This window comes from Gorilla gorilla, chromosome 14 (genome assembly GCF_029281585.2).
Source record: "Gorilla gorilla gorilla isolate KB3781 chromosome 14, NHGRI_mGorGor1-v2.1_pri, whole genome shotgun sequence".
NCBI lineage: Eukaryota > Metazoa > Chordata > Mammalia > Primates > Hominidae > Gorilla > Gorilla gorilla.
Genome location: NC_073238.2, coordinates 8,367,566 through 8,381,352, shown reverse-complemented (window position 1 = coordinate 8,381,352; position 13,787 = coordinate 8,367,566).

Here is a 13,787-nt window from a genome sequence, read left to right as displayed (position 1 = left end):
TGACATCATAACTCTGCACTGGTCACCCAGGTGAAGTACCCTTGTCTGTGATCTCCCTGAGGGGGCATTGTGACATCACAAATCTGCACTGGTCACCGTGGTATCAGACCCTTGTCTGTGATCTGCCTAAGGGGGCAATGTGACATCATAACTATGGACTGGTCACCCAGGTGACAGACCCGTGTCTGTGATCTGCCTAAGGGGTCATTGTGACATCATAACTCTGCACTTGTCACCCAGGTGTAACACCCTTGAGTATGATTTGCCTAAGTGGGCATTGTGACATCATAAACCTGCACTGCTCACCCAGGAGACAGACCCATGTCTGTGATCTGTCTAAGGGGAATTGTGAGATCATAACTCTGCACGGGTCACCCAGGTGACAGACCCTTGTCTGTGATCTGCATAAGGGGTCATTGTCACATATTAACTCTGCACGGGTCACCCTGGTGACAGACCCTTGACTTGGATCTGCTTAAGTGGGTATTGTGACATCACAACTCTGCACTGAGACCCCAGGTGACAGTCCATTGTCTGTGATCTGCCAAAGGGGGCATTGTGACATCACAACTCTGAACTGGGCACCCAGGTGACATGCCCTTGACTATGATGTGCATAAGGGGGAATTGTGACTTTATAACTCTGCACTGGGCACCCAGGTGACATGCCCATATCTGTGGTATGCCTAAGGGGGTATTGTGACATCATAACCCTGCACTGGGCACCCAGGTGACAGGCCTTTGTCTGTGATCTGCCTAATTGGGCATTGTGACATCATAACACTGCATGGGTCACCCAGGTGACCGACCCTTGTGTGTGATCTGCCTAAGGGGGCATGTTGACATCATAACTCTGCACTGGTCACCATGGTGACAGACACTTGTCTGTGATCTGCCTAAGGTGCCATTGTGACATCATAACTCTGCACTGGTCACCCAGGTGACAGATCCTAGTCTGTGATCTGCCTAAAGGGGCATAGTGACATCATAATTCTGCACTGATTACCCAGGTGACAGACCGTTGTCTTTGATCTGCCTAAGTGAGCAATGTGACATCATAACAGTGCCCTGGTCGCCCTGGTGACAGACCGTTGTCTGTTATCTGCCTAAGGGGGCATTGTGACATCATAACTCTGCACGGGGTACCCAGGTGACAGACCCTTGTCTGTGATTTGCCTAAGGGGGCATTTTGACATCATAACTCTGATCGGGTCACCCATGTGACAGGCCCTTGAATGTGATCTGCCTAAGGAGTTATTGTGACATCATAATGCAGCAGTGGTCACCCACGTGCCATGCCCTTGTTTGTAATCTGCCTAAGGGGGCACTGTGACATAATAACTATGCACGGGGCACCCAGGTGACAGACCGTTGTCTGTGATCTGCCTAAGGGGGCATTGTGACATCATAACTCTGCATTTGGCACCCAGGTGACAGGCCCTTGAATGTGATCTGCCTAAGGGTTCATTGTGACATCGTAACTCTACACTGGTCACCCAGGTGACAGACCCTGGTCTCTGATCTGTCCAAGAGGGCATTGTGACATCATAAGTCTGCACTGGGCACCCAGGTGACAAGCTTCTGTCTCTCATCTGCCTAACGGGGCATAGTGACATCATAACTCTGCCCTTGTCACCCAGGTGAGAGACCCTTGTCTGTGATCTGCCTAGGGGGGCATTGTGACATCACAACTCTGCACTGCTCACCCAGGTGACTGACCCAAGTCTGTTATCTGCCTATGGGGGCATTTTGACATCATAACTCTGCACGGGTCACCCAGGTGACAGACCCTTGTCTGTGATCTGCCTAAAGGGTCATTGTGACATCATAACTCTGCACTGGTAACCCAGGTGACAGGCCCTTGTCTGTGATATGCCTAAGGGCGTATGGTGACATCATAACTCTGCACGGCACACCCAGGTGACATGCCCCTGTCTGTGATCTGCCTAAGGGGTCATTGTGACATCATAACTCTGCACGTGTCACACAGTTGACAGGCCCTGGACTGTGATCTGCCTAAGGGGGCATTGTGACATTATAACACTGCACGTGTCACCCAGGTGACAGACCCTTGTCTGTGATCTGCCTAAGGGGGCATTGTGACATAATAACTCTACACGGGTCACCCAGATGACAGACCCTTTTCTGTTATCTGCCTCAGGGGGAATTGTGTCATCATAACTCTGCACTGGTCACCCAGGTGACAGACCCTTCCCTTTGATCGGCCTAAGTGGGAACTGTGACATCATAACCCTGCACTGGTCACCCAAGTGACAGACTCTTGGCTGTGAGCTGCCTAAGGGTTCATTGTGACATCATATCTCTGCACTGGTCAAGCAGGTGAGAGGCCCTTGTCTGTGATCTGCCTAAGGAGGCATTGTGACATCTTAAATTTGCATTGGTAACCAAGGTGACAGACCATTGTCTTTGATCTGCCTAAGGGGGCGTTGAGACATCATAAATCTGCACTGGTCACTCAGCTGACAGACCCTTGTCTGTGAACTGCCTAAGGGAACATTGTGATATCATAACTCTGCACTGGTAACCCAGGTGACAGACCCTTGTCTGTGATCTGCTTAAGGGGTCATTTTGACATCATAACACTGCACGGGGCACCCAGGTGACAGTCCCTTGTCTGTGATCTGCCTAAGGGGGCATTGTGACATCATAACTCTGCAGTCGTCACCTAGGTGACAGACCATTGTCTGTGATATCCCTAAGGGGGCATTGTGATATCATAACTCAGCCCTGGTCACCCTGGTGACAGACCCTTGTGTGTTATCTGCCTAAGGGGGCATTGTGACATCATAACACTGCATGGGTCACCCAGGTGACAGACCCATGTTTGTGATCTGCCTAATGGGGCATTGTGACATCATAACCCTGCATGGGTCACCCTGGTGACAGACCCTTGTCTTTCATCTGCTTAAGTGTGTATTGGGATATCATAACTCTGCACTGGTCACCCTGGTGACAGACCCTTGTCTGTGAACTGCCTAAGGGGGCACTGTGACATCATAAGTCTGCACTGGGCACCCACGTGACAGGCCCATGTCTGTGATCTGCCTAAGAGGGCATAGTGACATCATAACTCCTCATTCGTCACCCAGGAGACAGACCCTAGTCTGTGACATGCCTAAGGGGGCATTGTGACATCATAACTCTGCACTGGTCACTCAGGTGACAGACCCTTCTCTGTGATCTGCCTAAGGGGCCATTGTGACATCATAACTCTGCACCGGTCACCCAGGTGACAGACTCTTGTCTGTGATCTGCCTAAGGAGGCATAGTGACATCAAAACTCCTCATTCGTCACCCAGGAGACAGACCCTTGTCTGTGACCTGGCTAAGGGGGCATTGTGATATCATAACTCTACACTGGTAACCCAGGTGACAGACCCTTGTCTGTGATCTGCCTAATGGGTCATTTTGACATCATAACACTGCACGGGGCACCCAGGTGACAGACCCCTGTCTGTGAACTGCCTAAGGGGTCCTTGGGATATAATAACTCTGCACTGGTCACCCAGGTGACAGACCCTTCTCTGTGATCTGCCCAAGGGGGCATTGTGACATCATAATTCTGTTCGAGGCACCCAGGTGGCAGACCCTTTTCTGTCATCTGCCTAAGGGGGCATTGTGACATCATAGCTCTGCACGGGTCACCCAGCTGAAAGACCCATGTTTCTGATCTGCCTAAGGGGGCATTGTGACATCATAACTCTGCACTGGGCACACAGGTGACAGGCCCTTGTCTGTGATCTGCCTAAGGGGGCATTGTGACATCATAACTCTGCATTGGTCACCGAGGTCACAAACTCTAGTCATTGATCTGCCTAAGGGGGCATTGTGACATCATAACTCTTCACGGGACACCCAGGTGACAGACCCTTGACTGTGATCTGCCTAAGGGTGCATTGTGACATCATAACTCTGCACTGGGCACCCAGGTGACAGACCCTTGTTTTTGATCTGCCTTAGCTGGCAAGGTGACCTCATAAATCTGCACTGGGCACCCTGGTGACTGACCCTAGTTTGTTATCTGCCAAAGGGTGCATTGTGACATCATAATTCTGCACGGGTCACCCTGGTGCCAGACCATTGTCTTTGATCTTCTTAAGTGGTCATTGTGACATCACAACTCTGCACGGGTCATCCAGGTTACAGACCATTGTCTGTGATCTGCCTAAGGGGGCATTGTGATATCATAACCCTGCACTGGACACCCAGGTGAGAGACCCGTGTCTGTAAACTGCCTAAGGGGGCATTGTGACATCACAAATCTGCTCGAGTCACCCATGTGACAGTCCCCTGAATGTGATCTGCCTAAGGGTTGATTGTGACATCACAGCTCTGCATTGGTCAGCCAGGTGACAGACCCCTCTCTGTGATCTGCCTAAGGGGGCATTGTGACATCATAAGTCTGCACTGGACACCCAGGTGACAGGCCTTTGTCTGTCATCTGCCTAAGGGGGAATTGTGACTTCATAATTCTGCACTCGTCACCAAGGTGAGAGACCCTTGTCTGTGATCTGCCTAGGGGGCATAGTGACATTATAACCCTGCACTGCTCACCCTGGTGACAGACCCTTGTCTGTTATCTGCCTAAGGGGGCATTGTGACATCATAACTCTGCGCTGGACAAACAGGTGACAGACCCTTGTCTGTGATCTGCCTAAGTGGGTATTATGACATAATAACCCTGCACTGGTCACCCAGGTGACAGACCCTTGCATGTCATCTGCCTAAAGGGGCATTGTGACATCAAAATTCTGTATTGGTCACCCAGGTGACAGACCCCTCTCTGTGATATGCCTAAGGGGGCATTGTGACATCATAAGTCAGCACTGGGCACACAGGTGACAGGCCTTTGTCTGTCATCTGCCTAAGGGGGAATTGTGACTTCATAATTCTGCACTCGTCACCAAGGTGAGAGACCCTTGTCTGTGATCTGCCTAGGGGGGCATAGTGACATTACAACCCTGCACTGCTCACCCTGGTGACAGACCCTTGTCTGTTATCTGCCTAAGGGGGCATTGTGACATCATAACTCTGCACTGGACAAACAGGTGACAGACCCTTGTCTGTGATCTGCCTAAGGGGGTATTGTGACATAATAACCCTGCACTGGTCACCCAGGTGACAGACCCTTGCATGTCATCTGCCTAAGGGGGCATTGTGACATCAAAACTCTGCACTGGACGCCCAGGTAACAGACCCCTGTCTTTGATCTGCCCAAGGGGGCTTTGTGACCTCATAACTCGCCACTCGTCACCCAAGCGACAGACCCTTGTCTGTGATCTGCCTAAGGGGGCATTGTGACATCATAACTCTGCACTGGTCACCCAGGTGACAGAACTTTGTCTGTTATCTGCCTTAGGGCGCATTGTGACATCATAACTCTGCACTCGTCACCCAGGTGACAGACCCTTGTCTGCGATCTGCCCAAGGGGGCATTGTGACATCATAACTATGCACGAGGCACCCAGGTGTCAGAACCTTGTATGCGATCTGCCTAAGGGGGCATTGTGACATCATATCTCAGCATGGGTCACCTAGGTGACAAACCCTTGTCTCTGATCTGCCTAAGTGTGCATTGTGACATCATAATTCTGCAATGGTCACACAGGTGACAGAACCTTGTCTGTGATCTGCCTAAGGGGCATTGTGACATCATAACTCTGCACTGGTCACCCAGGCGACAGGCGCTTTTCCGTGATCTGCCAAAGTGGGCATTGTGACATCATAACTCTGCACGGGTCACCCAGGTGACAGGCCAATGACTGTTGTATGCATAAAGGGGCATTTTGACATCATAACTATGCACTGATCACCCAGGTGACAGGCCCTTGTCTTTGATCTGCCTAAGGGGGCATTGTGACATCAAAACTCTGCACTGGTCACCCAGGTGACAGGCCCTTGTCTGTGATCTCCCTAATTTGGCCTTGTGACTTCATAACTCTGCACTAGTCATTGAGTTGACAGACCCTTGTTTGTAATCTGCCTAAGGGGATATTGTGACATCATAACCCTACACTGGGCACCCAGATGACAGGCCGTTGTCTGTGAACTGCCTAAAGGGGCATTGTGAAATCATAACTCTGCAATGGTCACCCAGGTGACAGACCCTTTTCTGTGATCGGCCTAATGGGGTATTGGGACATCATAACTCTGTACTGGCCACCCTGGTGACAGACCCTTGTCTGCTATCTGCCTAAGGGGGCATTGTGACATCATAACCCTGCACTGGTTAACCAGGTGACCGACCCTTGTGTGTGATCTGCCTAAGGGGGCATTGTGACATCAAAACACTGCACGGGGCACCCAGGTGACAGACCCTTTTCTGTGATCTGCCTAAGGGTGCATTGTGACATCATAACCCTGCACTGGGCACCCAGGTGAGAGACCCTTGTCTTTGATCTGCCTAAAGGGACATTGTGACATCATAACTCTGCACTGGTCACCCAGGTGACAGGCCCTTGTCTGTGATCTCCCTAAGTTGGCCTTGTGACTTCATAACTCTGCACTGGTCATTGAGTTGACAGAACCTTGTTTGTAATCTGCCTAAGGGGATATTGTGACATCATAACTCTGCACTGGGCACCCAGATGACAGGCCCTTGTCTGCGATCTGCCTAAAGGGGCATTGTGACACCATAACTCTGCACTTGGCACCCAGGTGACAGGCCCTTGTCTGTGATCTGCCTAAGGGGGCATTGTGAATTCATAACTCTGCACTGGTCACCCACGTGACAGTCCCTTGTTTGTAATCTGCCTAAGGGGATATTGTGATATCATAACTCTGCACTGTGCACCCAGATGACTGGCCCTTGTCTGTGATCTGACTAAGGGGACATTGTGACAACCTAGCTCTGCACGGGGCACCCAGGTGACAGGCCCTTGTCTGCTATCTGCATAAAGGGGGCATTGTGACATCATAACTCTGAACTCGTCACCCAGGTGCGAGACCCTTGTCTGTGATCTGCTTAAGGGTGCATTGTGACATCATAACACTGCACTGGTCACCCAGGTGACAGACCCCTGTCTGTGAACTGCCTAAGGGGTCCTTGGGATATAATAACTCTGCACTGGTCACCCAGGTGACAGACCCTTCTCTGTGATCTGCCCAAGGGGGCATTGTGACATCATAATTCTGTTCCAGGCACCCAGGTGGCAGACCCTTTTCTGTCATCTGCCTAAGGGGGCATTGTGACATGAAAACTCTGCACTGGTCACCCATGTGACAGGCCCTTGAATGTGATCTGCCTAAGGGGGCATTGACACATCATAACTCTGCACTGGTCCCCTTGTGACAGACCCTTGTCTTTGAACTGCCTAAGGGGGCATTGTGACATCATAACTCTGCATTGGTCACCGAGGTGACAGACTCTTGTCTTTGATCTCCCTGTGTGGGCATTGTGACATCAAAACTCGGCACTGATCACCCAGTAGACAGACCCTTGTTTGTGATCTGCCTAACGGGGCATTGTGACATCATAACTCTGCACGTGTCTTCCAGGTGTCAGACCCTTGTCTGTGATATGCGTTAGGAGGCCTTGTGACATTATATCTCAGCACGGTCACCCAGGTTACAGACCCTTGTCTCTGATCTGCCTAAGTGTGCATTGTGACGTCATAAATCTGCACGTGTCACCCATGTGACAGGCCCTTGAAATTGATCTGCTTAAGGGGTAATTGTGGCATCAAAACTCTGCACTGGTCACCACGTTACAGACCCTTGTCTTTGATCTGCCTAAAGGGGCATTTTGACATCATAACTCTGCACGTGTCAGCGAGGTGACAGACCCTTGTCTTTGATCTGCCTAAGGGGGAATTGTGACATCATAAATCTGCACTTGTCACAGTGGTAACAGACCCTTGTCTGCGATCTGCCTGAGGGGGCATTGTGACATCATAACTGCACTGCTCACCCAGGTGAACAGACCCTTGTCTGTGATCTGCCTACGGGGACATTGTGCCATCATGATTCTGCACTGGTCACCCAGGTGACAGACCCTTCTCTTTGATCTGCCTAAGTGGGCATTGTGACACCATAACTCTGCACTGGTCACCGCGGATACAGTCCCTTATACATGATCTGCCTAAGGGGGCATTGTGACATCATAACTCGCACTGGTCACCCAGGTGACAAACTCTGTTCTGTGATCTGCCTAAGGGGGCATTGTTGCATCATAACTCTGCACTGTTCACCCAGGTGACAGACCGTTGTCTGCGAACTGCTTAAGGGGGCACTGTGACATCATAAATCTGCACTGGTCACGCAGGTGACAGACCCTTGTCTGTGATCTGCCTAAGGGGGCATTGTGACATCATAACACTGCACGGGTCACCCAGGTGACAGACCTTTGTCTGTGATCGCGTAAGGAGGCATTGTGACATCACAACTCTGCAATGGTCACGCAGGTGACAGACCCTTTACTCTGATCGGCCTAAAGGGGTATTGTGACATCATAACTGTGCACTAGTCCACCAGGTTACAGACCCTGGTTCACTATCTGCCTAAGGGGGCATTGTGGCACCATAACTCTGCACTCGTCTCCCAGGTGACAGACCCTTGTCTGTGATCTGCCTAAGGGGGCATTGTGAGATCAAAACTCTGCAATGCTCACGCAGGTGACAGGCCCTTGTCTGTGATCTGCCTAAGGGTGCATTGTGACTTCATAGCTCTGCATTGTTCACCCAGGTGACAGACCCCTGCCTTTTATCTGCCAAAGGGTCATTGTGACATCATAATTCTGCACGGGTCATTGAGTTGACAGACCCTTGTCTGTGATCTGCCTAAGGGGGCATTGTGACTTCATAACTCTGCACTGGTCACCCACGTGACAGACCCTTGTCTGTGATCTGCCTCAGGGGGCATTGTGACATCATAACACTGCACTTTCCACCCAGGAGACAGAACCTTGTCTGTGATCTGCCTAAGGGGGCATTGTGACACCATAACTCTGCACTGGTCACCGCGGTTACAGACCCTTATGTATGATCTGCCTAAGGGGGCATTGTGACATCATAACTCTGCACTGGTTACCCAGGTGACAGACCCTGTTCTGTGGTCTGCCTAAGGGGGCATTGTGTCATCATAACTCTGCACTGGTCACCCACGAGACAGATCTTTGTCTGTGAACTGCCTAACGGGGCATTGTGACATCGTAACTCTGCTCGAGTCACCCATGTGACAGGCCCTTGAATGTGATCTTCCTAAGGGGGCACTGTGACATCATAACTCTGCATTGGTCACCCAGGTGACAGACCCTTCTCTGTGATCTGCCTGAGGGGGCATTTTGACATCATAAGTCTGTACTGGGCACCCAGGTGACAGGCCTTTCTCTGTGATCTGCCTAAGGGGGAATTGTGACTTTATAATCCTGCACTCGTCCCCCAGATGAGAGTCTCTTTTCTGTGATCTGCCTAGGTGTCATTGTGACATTATAACACTGCACTGCTCACCGTGGTGACAGACCCTTGTCTGTCATCTGCCTAAGGGGGCATTGTGACATCATGACGCTGCACTGGTGACCCAGGTGACAGGCCTTTGTCTGTGATCTGCCTAAGGGGGCATTGTGACTTCATAACTCTGCACTGGTCACCCAGGTGACAGAACCTTGTCTGTGATCTGCCTAAGGGGGCATTGTGAAATCATAACACTGTCCTTGTCACCCAGGAGACAGAACCTTGTCTGTGATCTGCCTAAGGGGGCATTGTGACATCATAACTCTGCACTGGTCACCGCGGTTTCAGACCCTTATGTATGATCTGCCTAAGGGGGCCTTGTGACATCATAACTCTGCACTGGTCAGCCTGGTTACAGACCTTGGTCCACTATCTGCCTAAGGGGGCATTGTGACATCATAACTCTGCACTGGTTACCCAGGTGACAGACCCTTGTCTGTGATCTGCTAAGGGGGCATTGTTGCATCATAACTCTTCACTAGTCACCGAGGTGACAGACCCATGTCTGTGATCTTCCTAAGGGGGCATTGTGACATCATAACGGTGCACCGGTAAAACAGGTTACGTACCCTTGACAGTGATCTGCCTAAGGGGGCATTGTGATATCATAACTCTGTACTGGTCACCCAGGTGAGAGACCCTTGTCTGTGTTCTGCCTAAGGGGGCATTATGACATCAAAACACTGCACTGGTCACCCAGGTGACAGACCCTTGTCTGTGATCTGCCTAAGGGGGCATTGTGATATCATAACCCTAGACTGGACACCCAGGTGAGAGACCCTTGTCTGTGATCTGCCTAACGGGGCAGTATGACATCATAACTCTGTACTGGTCACCCAGCTGTCAGACCTTTGTCTGTGATCTGCCTGAGTGGGCATTGTGACATCATAACTCTGCACTGATCACCCAGTTGACAGACACTTGTCTGTTATCTGCCTAAGGGGGCATTGTGACATCATAATTCTCCACTGGTCACCCTGGTTACAGGCCCTTGTCTGTGATCTGCCTAAGGGGGCATTGTGACTACCTAACTCTGCACTGGTCACGCAGGTGACAGGCCCTTGTCTGTGATCTGCCTAAGGGGGCATTGTGAATTCATAACTCTGCACTGGCCACCCACGTGACAGTCCCTTGTTTGTAATCTGCCGAAGGGGACATTGTCACGTCATAACTCTGCACTGAGCACCGAGATGACAGGCCCTTGTCTGTGATCTGCCTAAAGGGGCATTCTGACATCATAACTCTGCACTTGGCACCAAGGTGACAGGCCCTTCTCTATGATCTGCCTAAGGGGGAATTGTGACATCATAACTCTGCACGGAGCACCCAGGTGAGAGGCCCTTGTCTGTTATCTGCCTAAAGGGGGCATTGTGACATCATAACTCTGCACTTGTCACCCAGGTGAGAGACCCTTCTCTGTGATCTGCTGAAGGGGGCATTGTGACATCATAACAATGCACTGGTCACCCAGGTGACAGACCCCTGTCTGTGAACTGCCTAAGGGGTCAATGTGACTTCATAACTCTGCACTGGTCACCCTGGTGACAGACCCTTGTCTGTGTTCTGCCCAAGGGGGCATTGTGACATCATAATTCTGCACGAGGCACCAAGGTGGCTGACCCTTGTCTGTGATCTGCCTAAGGGGGCATTTTGACATCAAAACTCTGCACGGGTCACCCATGTGACAGGCCCTTTAATGTGATCTGCCTAAGGGGGCATTGAGACATCATAACTCTGCACTGGTCCCCAGGTGACAGACCCTTGTCTTCGATCTGCCTAAGTGGGCAGTGTGACATAACTCTGCATTGGTCACCGAGTTGACAGATCCTTGTCTGTGATCTGCCTAAGGGGGCATTGTGACCTCATAACATGCCACTGGTCACCCAGGTGACAGAACATTGTCTGTGATCTGCCTGAGGAGACATTGTGATATCATAACCCAGTACTGGACACCGAGGTGAGAGACCCTTGTCTGTAAACTGCCTAAGGGGGCATTGTGACATCATAACTCTGCACTAGTCACGCAGGTGACAGAACCTTGTCTGTGATCTGCCTAAGTGGGCATTGTGACGTCATAACTCTGCAATGGTCACCAAGGTGACAGACCCTTTTCTGTGATCGGCCTAATGGGGTATTGTGACATCATAACTCTGTACTGGTCACCCTAGTGACCGACCCTTGTCTGCTATCTGCCTAAGGGGGCATTGTGACATCATGACGCTGCACTGGTTACCCAGGTGACCGAACCTTGTCTGTGATCTGCCTAAGGGGGCATTGTGACCTCATAACCTGCCTCTCGTCACCCAGGCGACAGACCCTTGCCTGTGATCTGCCTAAGGGGGCATTGTGACATCATAACTCTGCAGTGGTCACCCAGGTGACAGACCCTTTTCTGTGATCTGCCTAAGGGGGCATTGTTGCATCATAACTCTTCTCTAGTCACCGTGCTGACAGACCCTTTTCTGTGTTCTTCCTTAGAGGGCATTGTGACATTATAACTGTGCACTGGTAACCCAGGTGATGTATCCTTATCTGTGATCTGCCTAAGTGGTCACTGTGACATCATAAGTGTGCACTGGTAACCCCGGTGACTTACCCTTGACTGCGATCTGCCTATGGGGGCATTGTGAAATCACAACTCTGCATTGGTCAACCAGGTGAGAGACCCTTGTCTGTCTTCTCCATAAGGTGGCATTGTGACATCATAACTCTGCACAGGTCACCCCGGTGACAAACCCTTGTCTGTGATCTGCCAAAGGGTGCATTGTGACATCATCAACCTGCACGGGTCACCCTGGTGACAGACCTTTGTCTTTGATTTTCTTTAGTGGTCATTGTGACATCATAACTCTGCATGGGTCACCCAGGTGACTGACCCTTCCCTTGATCTGCCTAAGGGGGCATTTGGACATCAAAACTCCGCACTGGTCACCCAGGTGACAGAACCTTGTCTGTGTTCTGCCTAAGGGGGCATTGGGACATCATAACTGCACTGGTCACCCAGGTGACAGACCATTGTCTGCGATCTGCCTAAGGGGGCATTGTGATATGATAACCCTGCACTGGACACCCAGGTGAGAGACCCTTGTCTGTAAACTGCCTAAGGGGGCATTGTGACATCATAACTCTGCACTAGTCACGCAGGTGACAGACCCTTTTCTGTGATCTGCCTAAGGGGGCATTGTGACATCATAACTCTGCACTGGTCACCCAGGTGACAGACCATTGTCTGTGATCTGCCTAACGGGGCATTGTGACATCAAAACTCTGCACGGGTCACCCATGTGACAGGCCCTTGAATGTGATCTGCCTAAGGGGGCATTGAGACATCATAACTCTGCACTGTTCACCAAGGTGACAGACCCTTGTCTTTGATCTGCCTAAGGGGGCATTGTGACATCATAACTGCATTGGTCACCGAGGTGACAGACCCTTGTCTTTGATCTGCCTAAGGGGTCATTGTGACATCAAAGCTCTGCACGGGGCACCCAGGTGACAGACCCTTGTCTGTGATCTGCCTAAGGGTGCATTTTGACATCATAACTCTGCACGTCAGCGTGGTGACAGACCGTTGCATTTGATCTGCCTAAGGGGTCATTGTGACTTCGTAAATCTGCACTGGTCACAGTGGTGACAGATTCTTGTCTGTGATCTCCCTAAGTGGGTATTGTGACATCATAATTCTCCACTGGTCACCCAGCTGGCAGACCCTTGTCTGTGATCTGCCTAAGGGGGCATTGGGTCATCATAGCACTTCAATGGACACCCAGGTGACAGACCCTTGTTTGTGATCTGCGTAAGGGGGCTTTGTGACATCATAACTCTGCACTGCTCACCCAGGTGACAGATCCTTGTCTTTGATCTGCCTAAGGCGGCATTGTGACATTATAAGTCTGCACTGGTCAGCCAGGTGACAGACCTTTGTCTTTGATCTGTCTAAGCGGACATTGTCAAATCATAACTCTGCACGGGGCACCCAGGTGACAGACCCTTGTCTGTGACCTGCCTAAGGGGAAATTGTGACTTCATAACTCTGCACTTGTCACCCAGGTGAGAGACCCTTGCCTGTGATCTGCCTAGGGGGGAATTGTGATATCATAACTCTGCATTGGTCACCAAGTTGACAGACCATTGCCTTTGATCTGCCTAAGGAGGCGTTGTGACATCACAAATCTGCACTGGTCACCCAGGTGACAGAACCTTGTCTGAGCACTGCCTAAGGGGGCATTGTGACATTATAACACTGCACGGGTCCCCCAGGTGACAGACCCTTGTCTGTGATCTGCTAAGTGGGCATTGTGACATCATATCTCTGCAC